Raw genomic sequence first — 12,371 nt, 5'->3', positions numbered from 1 at the left:
TTTTTCAGTGAAATGCAGCTTAGTGCAAAAACAGGCTGCTCTCGCTCTGAAACGCTCATTTTTCACATAAGCCACTTTTCAGCGCTAAAACAGCCTCCAATCGCTCTGAAACGCTCATTTTTGACATAAGCCACTTTTCACCTTTAATGAATGAAATTCCAGGTAAAAACTCCTTTGCCATGAAGAAGATCCAAATTCAACCAGTTCAGGCTAGTAAACCTGTTTGAAAGACCTTTTTTCAGTGAAATGCAGCTTAGTGCAAAATCAGGCTGCTCTCGCTCTGAAACGCTCATTTTTCACATAAGCCACTTTTCAGCGCTAAAACAGCCTCCAATCGCTCTGAAACGCTCATTTTTGACATAAGCCACTTTTCAGCCTTAAAGAATGAAATTCCAGGTAAAAACTCCTTTGCCATGAAGAAGATCCAAATTCAACAAGTTCAGGCTAGTAAACCTGTTTGAAAGACCTTTTTTCAGTGAAATGCAGCTTAGTGCAAAAACAGGCTGCTCTCGCTCTGAAACGCTCATTTTTCACATAAGCCACTTTTCAGCGCTAAAACAGCCTCCAATCGCTCTGAAACGCTCATTTTTGACATAAGCCACTTTTCACCTTTAATGAATGAAATTCCAGGTAAAAACTCCTTTGCCATGAAGAAGATCCAAATTCAACCAGTTCAGGCTAGTAAACCTGTTTGAAAGACCTTTTTTCAGTGAAATGCAGCTTAGTGCAAAATCAGGCTGCTCTCGCTCTGAAACGCTCATTTTTCACATAAGCCACTTTTCAGCGCTAAAACAGCCTCCAATCGCTCTGAAACGCTCATTTTTGACATAAGCCACTTTTCAGCCTTAAAGAATGAAATTCCAGGTAAAAACTCCTTTGCCATGAAGAAGATCCAAATTCAACAAGTTCAGGCTAGTAAACCTGTTTGAAAGACCTTTTTTCAGTGAAATGCAGCTTAGTGCAAAAACAGGCTGCTCTCGCTCTGAAACGCTCATTTTTCACATAAGCCACTTTTCAGCCTTAGGCGACTGTGCAGTGCTAAAACAGCCTCCTATCGCTCTGAAACGCTCATTTTTGACATAAGCCACTTTTCACCCTTAATGAATGAAATTCCAGGTAAAAACTCCTTTGCCGTGAAGAAGATCCAAATTCAACCAGTTCAGGCTAGTAAACCTGTTTGAAAGACCTTTTTTCAGTGAAATGCAGCTTAGTGCAAAAACAGGCTGCTCTCGCTCTGAAACGCTCATTTTTCACATAAGCCACTTTTCAGCCTTAGGCGACTGTACAGTGCAAAAACAGGCTGCTCTCGCTCTGAAACGCTCATTTTTCACATAACCCACTTTTCACCCTTAATGAATTAAATTCCAGGTAAAAACTCCTTTGCCATGAAGAAGATCCAAATTCAACCAGTTCAGGCTAGTAAACCTGTTTGAAAGACCTTTTTTCAGTGAAATGCAGCTTAGTGCAAAAACAGGCTGCTCTCGCTCTGAAACGCTCATTTTTCACATAAGCCACTTTTCAGCGCTAAAACAGCCTCCAATCGCTCTGAAACGCTCATTTTTGACATAAGCCACTTTTCACCTTTAATGAATGAAATTCCAGGTAAAAACTCCTTTGCCATGAAGAAGATCCAAATTAAACCAGTTCAGGCTAGTAAACTTGTTTGAAAGACCTTTTTTCAGTGAAATGCAGCTTAGTGCAAAAACAGGCTGCTCTCGCTCTGAAACGCTCATTTTTCACATAAGCCACTTTTCAGCCTTAGGAGACTGTACAGTGCTAAAACAGCCTCCTATCGCTCTGAAACGCTCATTTTTGACATAACCCACTTTTCAGCCTTAATGAATTAAATTCCAGGTAAAAACTCCTTTGCCATGAAGAAGATCCAAATTCATCCAGTTCAGGCTAGTAAACCTGGTTGAAAGACCTTTTTTCAGTGAAATGCAGCTTAGTGCCAAAACAGGCTGCTCTCGCTCTGAAACGCTCATTTTTCACATAAGCCACTTTTCAGCCTTAGGAGACTGTACAGTGCTAAAACAGCCTCCTATCGCTCTGAAACGCTCATTTTTGACAAAACCCACTTTTCAGCCTTAATGAATTAAATTCCAGGTAAAAACTCCTTTGCCATGAAGAAGATCCAAATTCAACAAGTTCAGGCTAGTAAACCTGTTTGAAAGACCTTTTTTCAGTGAAATGCAGCTTAGTGCAAAAACAGGCTGCTCTCGCTCTGAAACGCTCATTTTTCACATAAGCCACTTTTCACCCTTAATGAATGAAATTCCAGGTAAAAACTCCTTTGCCGTGAAGAAGATCCAAATTCAACCAGTTCAGGCTAGTAAACCTGTTTGAAAGACCTTTTTTCAGTGAAATGCAGCTTAGTGCAAAAACAGGCTGCTCTCGCTCTGAAACGCTCATTTTTCACATAAGCCACTTTTCAGCGCTAAAACAGCCTCCAATCGCTCTGAAACGCTCATTTTTGACATAAGCCACTTTTCACCTTTAATGAATGAAATTCCAGGTAAAAACTCCTTTGCCATGAAGAAGATCCAAATTCAACCAGTTCAGGCTAGTAAACTTGTTTGAAAGACCTTTTTTCAGTGAAATGCAGCTTAGTGCAAAAACAGGCTGCTCTCGCTCTGAAACGCTCATTTTTCACATAAGCCACTTTTCAGCCTTAGGAGACTGTACAGTGCTAAAACAGCCTCCTATCGCTCTGAAACGCTCATTTTTGACATAACCCACTTTTCAGCCTTAATGAATTAAATTCCAGGTAAAAACTCCTTTGCCATGAAGAAGATCCAAATTAAACCAGTTCAGGCTAGTAAACTTGTTTGAAAGACCTTTTTTCAGTGAAATGCAGCTTAGTGCAAAAACAGGCTGCTCTCGCTCTGAAACGCTCATTTTTCACATAAGCCACTTTTCAGCCTTAGGCGACTGTACAGTGCTAAAACAGCCTCCTATCGCTCTGAAACGCTCATTTTTGACATAAGCCACTTTTCAGCCTTAATGAATGAAATTCCAGGTAAAAACTCCTTTGCCATGAAGAAGATCCAAATTCAACCAGTTCAGGCTAGTAAACCTGTTTGAAAGACCTTTTTTCAGTGAAATGCAGCTTAGTGCAAAAACAGGCTGCTCTCGCTCTGAAACGCTCATTTTTCACATAAGCCACTTTTCAGCGCTAAAACAGCCTCCAATCGCTCTGAAACGCTCATTTTTGACATAAGCCACTTTTCACCTTTAATGAATGAAATTCCAGGTAAAAACTCCTTTGCCATGAAGAAGATCCAAATTCAACCAGTTCAGGCTAGTAAACCTGTTTGAAAGACCTTTTTTCAGTGAAATGCAGCTTAGTGCAAAAACAGGCTGCTCTCGCTCTGAAACGCTCATTTTTCACATAAGCCACTTTTCAGCGCTAAAACAGCCTCCAATCGCTCTGAAACGCTCATTTTTGACATAAGCCACTTTTCACCTTTAATGAATGAAATTCCAGGTAAAAACTCCTTTGCCATGAAGAAGATCCAAATTCAACCAGTTCAGGCTAGTAAACCTGTTTGAAAGACCTTTTTTCAGTGAAATGCAGCTTAGTGCAAAAACAGGCTGCTCTCGCTCTGAAACGCTCATTTTTCACATAAGCCACTTTTCAGCCTTATAGGCGACTGCACAGTGCAAAAACAGCCTCCTCTCGCTCTGAAACGCTCATTTTGCACATAAGCCACTTTTCAGCCTTAGGCGACTGTACAGTGCTAAAACAGCCTCCTATCGCTCTGAAACGCTCATTTTTGACATAAGCCACTTTTCAGCCTTAATGAATGAAATTCCAGGTAAAAACTCATTTGCCATGAAGAAGATCCAAATTCAACCAGTTCAGGCTAGTAAACCTGTTTGAAAGACCTTTTTTCAGTGAAATGCAGCTTAGTGCAAAAACAGGCTGCTCTCGCTCTGAAACGCTCATTTTTCACATAAGCCACTTTTCAGCGCTAAAACAGCCTCCAATCGCTCTGAAACGCTCATTTTTGACATAAGCCACTTTTCACCTTTAATGAATGAAATTCCAGGTAAAAACTCCTTTGCCATGAAGAAGATCCAAATTCAACCAGTTCAGGCTAGTAAACCTGTTTGAAAGACCTTTTTTCAGTGAAATGCAGCTTAGTGCAAAAACAGGCTGCTCTCGCTCTGAAACGCTCATTTTTCACATAAGCCACTTTTCAGCCTTAGGCGACTGTACAGTGCTAAAACAGCCTCCTATCGCTCTGAAACGCTCATTTTTGACATAACCCACTTTTCAGCCTTAATGAATTAAATTCCAGGTAAAAACTCATTTGCCATGAAGAAGATCCAAATTCAACCAGTTCAGGCTAGTAAACCTGTTTGAAAGACCTTTTATCAGTGAAATGCAGCTTAGTGCAAAAACAGGCTGCTCTCGCTCTGAAACGCTCATTTTTCACATAAGCCACTTTTCAGCCTTATAGGCGACTGCACAGTGCAAAAACAGCCTCCTCTCGCTCTGAAACGCTCATTTTTCACATAAGCCACTTTTCAGCCTTAGGCGACTGTACAGTGCTAAAACAGCCTCCTATCGCTCTGAAACGCTCATTTTTGACATAAGCCACTTTTCAGCCTTAATGAATGAAATTCCAGGTAAAAACTCATTTGCCATGAAGAAGATCCAAATTCAACCAGTTCAGGCTAGTAAACCTGTTTGAAAGACCTTTTTTCAGTGAAATGCAGCTTAGTGCAAAAACAGGCTGCTCTCGCTCTGAAACGCTCATTTTTCACATAAGCCACTTTTCAGCGCTAAAACAGCCTCCAATCGCTCTAACGCTCATTTTTGACATAAGCCACTTTTCACCTTTAATGAATGAAATTCCAGGTAAAAACTCCTTTGCCATGAAGAAGATCCAAATTCAACCAGTTCAGGCTAGTAAACCTGTTTGAAAGACCTTTTTTCAGTGAAATGCAGCTTAGTGCAAAAACAGGCTGCTCTCGCTCTGAAACGCTCATTTTTCACATAAGCCACTTTTCAGCCTTAGGCGACAGTACAGTGCTAAAACAGCCTGCTATCGCTCTGAAACGCTCATTTTTGACATAAGCCACTTTTCACCTTTAATGAATGAAATTCCAGGTAAAAACTCCTTTGCCATGAAGAAGATCCAAATTCAACCAGTTCAGGCTAGTAAACCTGTTTGAAAGACCTTTTTTCAGTGAAATGCAGCTTAGTGCAAAAACAGGCTGCTCTCGCTCTGAAACGCTCATTTTTCACATAAGCCACTTTTCAGCGCTAAAACAGCCTCCAATCGCTCTGAAACGCTCATTTTTGACATAAGCCACTTTTCACCTTTAATGAATGAAATTCCAGGTAAAAACTCCTTTGCCATGAAGAAGATCCAAATTCAACCAGTTCAGGCTAGTAAACCTGTTTGAAAGACCTTTTTTCAGTGAAATGCAGCTTAGTGCAAAAACAGGCTGCTCTCGCTCTGAAACGCTCATTTTTCACATAAGCCACTTTTCAGCCTTATAGGCGACTGCACAGTGCAAAAACAGCCTCCTCTCGCTCTGAAACGCTCATTTTGCACATAAGCCACTTTTCAGCCTTAGGCGACTGTACAGTGCTAAAACAGCCTCCTATCGCTCTGAAACGCTCATTTTTGACATAAGCCACTTTTCAGCCTTAATGAATGAAATTCCAGGTAAAAACTCATTTGCCATGAAGAAGATCCAAATTCAACCAGTTCAGGCTAGTAAACCTGTTTGAAAGACCTTTTTTCAGTGAAATGCAGCTTAGTGCAAAAACAGGCTGCTCTCGCTCTGAAACGCTCATTTTTCACATAAGCCACTTTTCAGCGCTAAAACAGCCTCCAATCGCTCTGAAACGCTCATTTTTGACATAAGCCACTTTTCACCTTTAATGAATGAAATTCCAGGTAAAAACTCCTTTGCCATGAAGAAGATCCAAATTCAACCAGTTCAGGCTAGTAAACCTGTTTGAAAGACCTTTTTTCAGTGAAATGCAGCTTAGTGCAAAAACAGCCTCCTCTCGCTCTGAAACGCTCATTTTTCACATAAGCCACTTTTCAGCCTTAGGCGACTGTACAGTGCTAAAACAGCCTCCTATCGCTCTGAAACGCTCATTTTTGACATAACCCACTTTTCAGCCTTAATGAATTAAATTCCAGGTAAAAACTCATTTGCCATGAAGAAGATCCAAATTCAACCAGTTCAGGCTAGTAAACCTGTTTGAAAGACCTTTTATCAGTGAAATGCAGCTTAGTGCAAAAACAGGCTGCTCTCGCTCTGAAACGCTCATTTTTCACATAAGCCACTTTTCAGCCTTAGGCGACTGTACAGTGCTAAAACAGCCTCCTATCGCTCTGAAACGCTCATTTTTGACATAAGCCACTTTTCAGCCTTAATGAATGAAATTCCAGGTAAAAACTCATTTGCCATGAAGAAGATCCAAATTCAACCAGTTCAGGCTAGTAAACCTGTTTGAAAGACCTTTTTTCAGTGAAATGCAGCTTAGTGCAAAAACAGGCTGCTCTCGCTCTGAAACGCTCATTTTTCACATAAGCCACTTTTCAGCGCTAAAACAGCCTCCAATCGCTCTAACGCTCATTTTTGACATAAGCCACTTTTCACCTTTAATGAATGAAATTCCAGGTAAAAACTCCTTTGCCATGAAGAAGATCCAAATTCAACCAGTTCAGGCTAGTAAACCTGTTTGAAAGACCTTTTTTCAGTGAAATGCAGCTTAGTGCAAAAACAGGCTGCTCTCGCTCTGAAACGCTCATTTTTCACATAAGCCACTTTTCAGCCTTAGGCGACAGTACAGTGCTAAAACAGCCTGCTATCGCTCTGAAACGCTCATTTTTGACATAAGCCACTTTTCACCTTTAATGAATGAAATTCCAGGTAAAAACTCCTTTGCCATGAAGAAGATCCAAATTCAACCAGTTCAGGCTAGTAAACCTGTTTGAAAGACCTTTTTTCAGTGAAATGCAGCTTAGTGCAAAAACAGGCTGCTCTCGCTCTGAAACGCTCATTTTTCACATAAGCCACTTTTCAGCGCTAAAACAGCCTCCAATCGCTCTGAAACGCTCATTTTTGACATAAGCCACTTTTCACCTTTAATGAATGAAATTCCAGGTAAAAACTCCTTTGCCATGAAGAAGATCCAAATTCAACCAGTTCAGGCTAGTAAACCTGTTTGAAAGACCTTTTTTCAGTGAAATGCAGCTTAGTGCAAAAACAGGCTGCTCTCGCTCTGAAACGCTCATTTTTCACATAAGCCACTTTTCAGCCTTATAGGCGACTGCACAGTGCAAAAACAGCCTCCTCTCGCTCTGAAACGCTCATTTTGCACATAAGCCACTTTTCAGCCTTAGGCGACTGTACAGTGCTAAAACAGCCTCCTATCGCTCTGAAACGCTCATTTTTGACATAAGCCACTTTTCAGCCTTAATGAATGAAATTCCAGGTAAAAACTCATTTGCCATGAAGAAGATCCAAATTCAACCAGTTCAGGCTAGTAAACCTGTTTGAAAGACCTTTTTTCAGTGAAATGCAGCTTAGTGCAAAAACAGGCTGCTCTCGCTCTGAAACGCTCATTTTTCACATAAGCCACTTTTCAACGCTAAAACAGCCTCCAATCAGTCTGAAACGCTCATTTTTGACATAAGCCACTTTTCACCTTTAATGAATGAAATTCCAGGTAAAAACTCCTTTGCCATGAAGAAGATCCAAATTCAACAAGTTCAGGCTAGTAAACCTGTTTGAAAGACCTTTTTTCAGTGAAATGCAGCTTAGTGCAAAAACAGGCTGCTCTCGCTCTGAAACGCTCATTTTTCACATAAGCCACTTTTCAGCGCTAAAACAGCCTCCAATCGCTCTGAAACGCTCATTTTTGACATAAGCCACTTTTCACCTTTAATGAATGAAATTCCAGGTAAAAACTCCTTTGCCATGAAGAAGATCCAAATTCAACCAGTTCAGGCTAGTAAACCTGTTTGAAAGACCTTTTTTCAGTGAAATGCAGCGTAGTGCAAAAACAGGCTGCTCTCGCTCTGAAACGCTCATTTTTCACATAAGCCACTTTTCAGCCTTATAGGCGACTGCACAGTGCAAAAACAGCCTCCTCTCGCTCTGAAACGCTCATTTTTCACATGAGCCACTTTTCAGCCTTAGGCGACTGTACAGTGCTAAAACAGCCTCCTATCGCTCTGAAACGCTCATTTTTGACACAAGCCACTTTTCAGCCTTAATGAATGAAATTCCAGGTAAAAACTCCTTTGCCATGAAGAAGATCCAAATTCAACCAGTTCAGGCTAGTAAACCTGTTTGAAAGACCTTTTTTCAGTGAAATGCAGCTTAGTGCAAAAACAGGCTGCTCTCGCTCTGAAACGCTCATTTTTCACATAAGCCACTTTTCAGCCTTATAGGCGACTGCACAGTGCAAAAACAGCCTCCTCTCGCTCTGAAACGCTCATTTTTCACATAAGCCACTTTTCAGCCTTAGGCCACTGTACAGTGCTAAAACAGCCTCCTATCGCTCTGAAACGCTCATTTTTGACACAAGCCACTTTTCAGCCTTAATGAATGAAATTCCAGGTAAAAACTCCTTTGCCATGAACAAGATCCAAATTCAACCAGTTCAGGCTAGTAAACCTGTTTGAAAGACCTTTTTTCAGTGAAATGCAGCTTAGTGCAAAAACAGGCTGCTCTCGCTCTGAAACGCTCATTTTTCACATAAGCCACTTTTCAGCGCTAAAACAGCCTCCAATCGCTCTGAAACGCTCATTTTTGACATAAGCCACTTTTCACCTTTAATGAATGAAATTCCAGGTAAAAACTCCTTTGCCATGAAGAAGATCCAAATTCAACCAGTTCAGGCTAGTAAACCTGTTTGAAAGACCTTTTTTCAGTGAAATGCAGCTTAGTGCAAAAACAGGCTGCTCTCGCTCTGAAACGCTCATTTTTCACATAAGCCACTTTTCAGCGCTAAAACAGCCTCCAATCGCTCTGAAACGCTCATTTTTCACATAAGCCACTTTTCAGCCTTATAGGCGACTGCACAGTGCAAAAACAGCCTCCTCTCGCTCTGAAACGCTCATTTTTCACATAAGCCACTTTTCAGCCTTAGGCGACTGTACAGTGCTAAAACAGCCTCCTATCGCTCTGAAACGCTCATTTTTGACATAAGCCACTTTTCAGCCTTAATGAATGAAATTCCAGGTAAAAACTCATTCAGGCTAGTAAACCTGTTTGAAAGACCTTTTTTCAGTGAAATGCAGCTTAGTGCAAAAACAGGCTGCTCTCGCTCTGAAACGCTCATTTTTCACATAAGCCACTTTTCAGCGCTAAAACAGCCTCCAATCGCTCTGAAACGCTCATTTTTGACATAAGCCACTTTTCACCTTTATTGAATGAAATTCCAGGTAAAAACTCCTTTGCCATGAAGAAGATCCAAATTCAACCAGTTCAGGCTAGTAAACCTGTTTGAAAGACCTTTTTTCAGTGAAATGCAGCTTAGTGCAAAAACAGGCTGCTCTCGCTCTGAAACGCTCATTTTTCACATAAGCCACTTTTCAGCGCTAAAACAGCCTCCTATCGCTCTGAAACGCTCATTTTTGACATAAGCCACTTTTCACCCTTAATGAATGAAATTCCAGGTAAAAACTCCTTTGCCATGAAGAAGATCCAAATTCAACCAGTTCAGGCTAGTAAACCTGTTTGAAAGACCTTTTTTCAGTGAAATGCAGCTTAGTGCAAAAACAAGCTGCTCTCGCTCTGAAACGCTCATTTTTCACATAAGCCACTTTTCACCCTTAATGAATGAAATTCCAGGTAAAAACTCCTTTGCCATGAAGAAGATACAAATTCAACCAGTTCAGGCTAGTAAACCTGTTTGAAAGACCTTTTTTCAGTGAAATGCAGCTTAGTGCAAAAACAGGCTGCTCTCGCTCTGAAACGCTCATTTTTCACATAAGCCACTTTTCAGCGCTAAAACAGCCTCCTATCGCTCTGAAACGCTCATTTTTGACATAAGCCACTTTTCACCTTTAATGAATGAAATTCCAGGTAAAAACTCCTTTGCCATGAAGAAGATCCAAATTCAACCAGTTCAGGCTAGTAAACCTGTTTGAAAGACCTTTTTTCAGTGAAATGCAGCTTAGTGCAAAAACAGGCTGCTCTCGCTCTGAAACGCTCATTTTTCACATAAGCCACTTTTCACCCTTAATGAATGAAATTCCAGGTAAAAACTCCTTTGCCATGAAGAAGATACAAATTCAACCAGTTCAGGCTAGTAAACCTGTTTGAAAGACCTTTTTTCAGTGAAATGCAGCTTAGTGCAAAAACAGGCTGCTCTCGCTCTGAAACGCTCATTTTTCACATAAGCCACTTTTCAGCCTTAGGCTAAAACAGCCTCCTATCGCTCTGAAACGCTCATTTTTGACATAAGCCACTTTTCACCCTTAATGAATGAAATTCCAGGTAAAAACTCCTTTGCCATGAAGAAGATACAAATTCAACCAGTTCAGGCTAGTAAACCTGTTTGAAAGACCTTTTTTCAGTGAAATGCAGCTTAGGCGACTGTACAGTGCTAAAACAGCCTCCTATCGATCTGAAACGCTCATTTTTCACATAAGCCACTTTTCACCCTTAATGAATGAAATTCCAGGTAAAAACTCCTTTGCCATGAAGAAGATCCAAATTCAACCAGTTCAGGCTAGTAAACCTGTTTGAAAGACCTTTTTTCAGTGAAATGCAGCTTAGGCGACTGTACAGTGCTAAAACAGCCTCCTATTGCTCTGAAACGCTCATTTTTGACATAACCCACTTTTCAGCCTCAATGAATTAAATTCCAGGTAAAAACTCCTTTGCCATGAAGAAGATCCAAATTCAACCAGTTCAGGCTAGTAAACCTGGTTGAAAGACCTTTTTTCAGTGAAATGCAGCTTAGTGCAAAAACAGGCTGCTCTCGCTCTGAAACGCTCATTTTTCACATAAGCCACTTTTCAGCCTTAGGCGACTGTACAGTGCTAAAACAGCCTCCTATCGCTCTGAAACGCTTATTTTTGACATAAGCCACTTTTCACCCTTAATGAATGAAATTCCAGGTAAAAACTCCTTTGCCATGAAGAAGATCCAAATTCAACCAGTTCAGGCTAGAAAACCTGTTTGAAAGACCTTTTTTCAGTGAAATGCAGCTTAGGCGACTGTACAGTGCTAAAACAGGCTCCTCTCGCTCTGAAACGCTCATTTTTGACATAAGCCACTTTTCACCCTTAATGACTTACATTCCAGGTAAAAACTCCTTTGCCATGAAGAAGATCCAAATTGTCGGGGTTCGATACTTTGAAACGCTGGTTTGGAAAGATGATGGCCCAGTCGGCAAACTTTAGTTTGGTGATTTTCTTTTTATTACACCAACAACCCAAAGACAAAAATACCCACAGGTGGCAAAGCAACAAAAAAAACGCAGGAATATTTACAATATGACAGAGTAAAAAAAATATTTACAAGGAACAGGCAGCAACTGTCATCCACATGCCACTCAGCCGAATCCTTCCTTCAAGTGAGCCGAGCTCTCTTTAAATACCCCCTTGGCCCCTCCCCCGGGCAAACCAATTAACAAAACACAGGGGTTAAGAAACATAAACTGGGAAACAACCCAGATAGCAAAATTCTTTTGGCCCATATCTGGCCCACACCTGACATGTTCATCCGGTCCACATACCGCATGGAATGATGTCACTTGGGAGGTCCGCTCCTGTTTGCCAAAAGTGGGCCACAACCAAGCCATCACAATGCCAGATGTCAACCAAAAACAGGCCAAATAAACCAGCAATCAACCGAATGTGGGCCACTGTACACTTTTATTCTGGCCCAAGTACGGCATGGGAAGATGGCACAAGGGTGGTCCACAGTTGTTTGCCAGAAGTGGGCCACAACCAAACCAACACAGTGCCAAATGTCAGCCGACACGCAATAAACCAGCACTCACCCAAATGTGGGCCACCACTGTACATTTTTATTCTGGCCCACATCCCACATGGAATGATGGCACATGAGTGGTCCACAGCTGTTTGCTAGAAGTGGGCCACAACCAAACCAACACAGTGCCAAATGTCAGCCATGACCAAATAAACCAGCACTCACCCAAATGTGGGCCACCACTGTACATTTTTATTCTGGCCCATATACCACTTGGAATGATGGCACAAATGTGGTCCACAGTTGTTTGCCAGAAGTGGGCCACAACCAAACCAACACAGTGCCAAGTGTCAGCCAAAAATAGACCAAATAAACCAGCACTCACCCAAATTTGGGCCACTATGCATTTTTATTCTGACCCACCTACCACATGGAATGACATG

This window comes from Pagrus pagrus (assembly GCF_965226575.1).
Source record: "Pagrus pagrus genome assembly, contig: HAP1_SCAFFOLD_80, whole genome shotgun sequence".
In the NCBI taxonomy this organism is placed as follows: Eukaryota; Metazoa; Chordata; class Actinopteri; order Spariformes; family Sparidae; genus Pagrus; species Pagrus pagrus.
The sequence above is the reverse complement of the archived record's forward strand: the minus strand, read 5'-3'. Positions refer to the sequence as shown.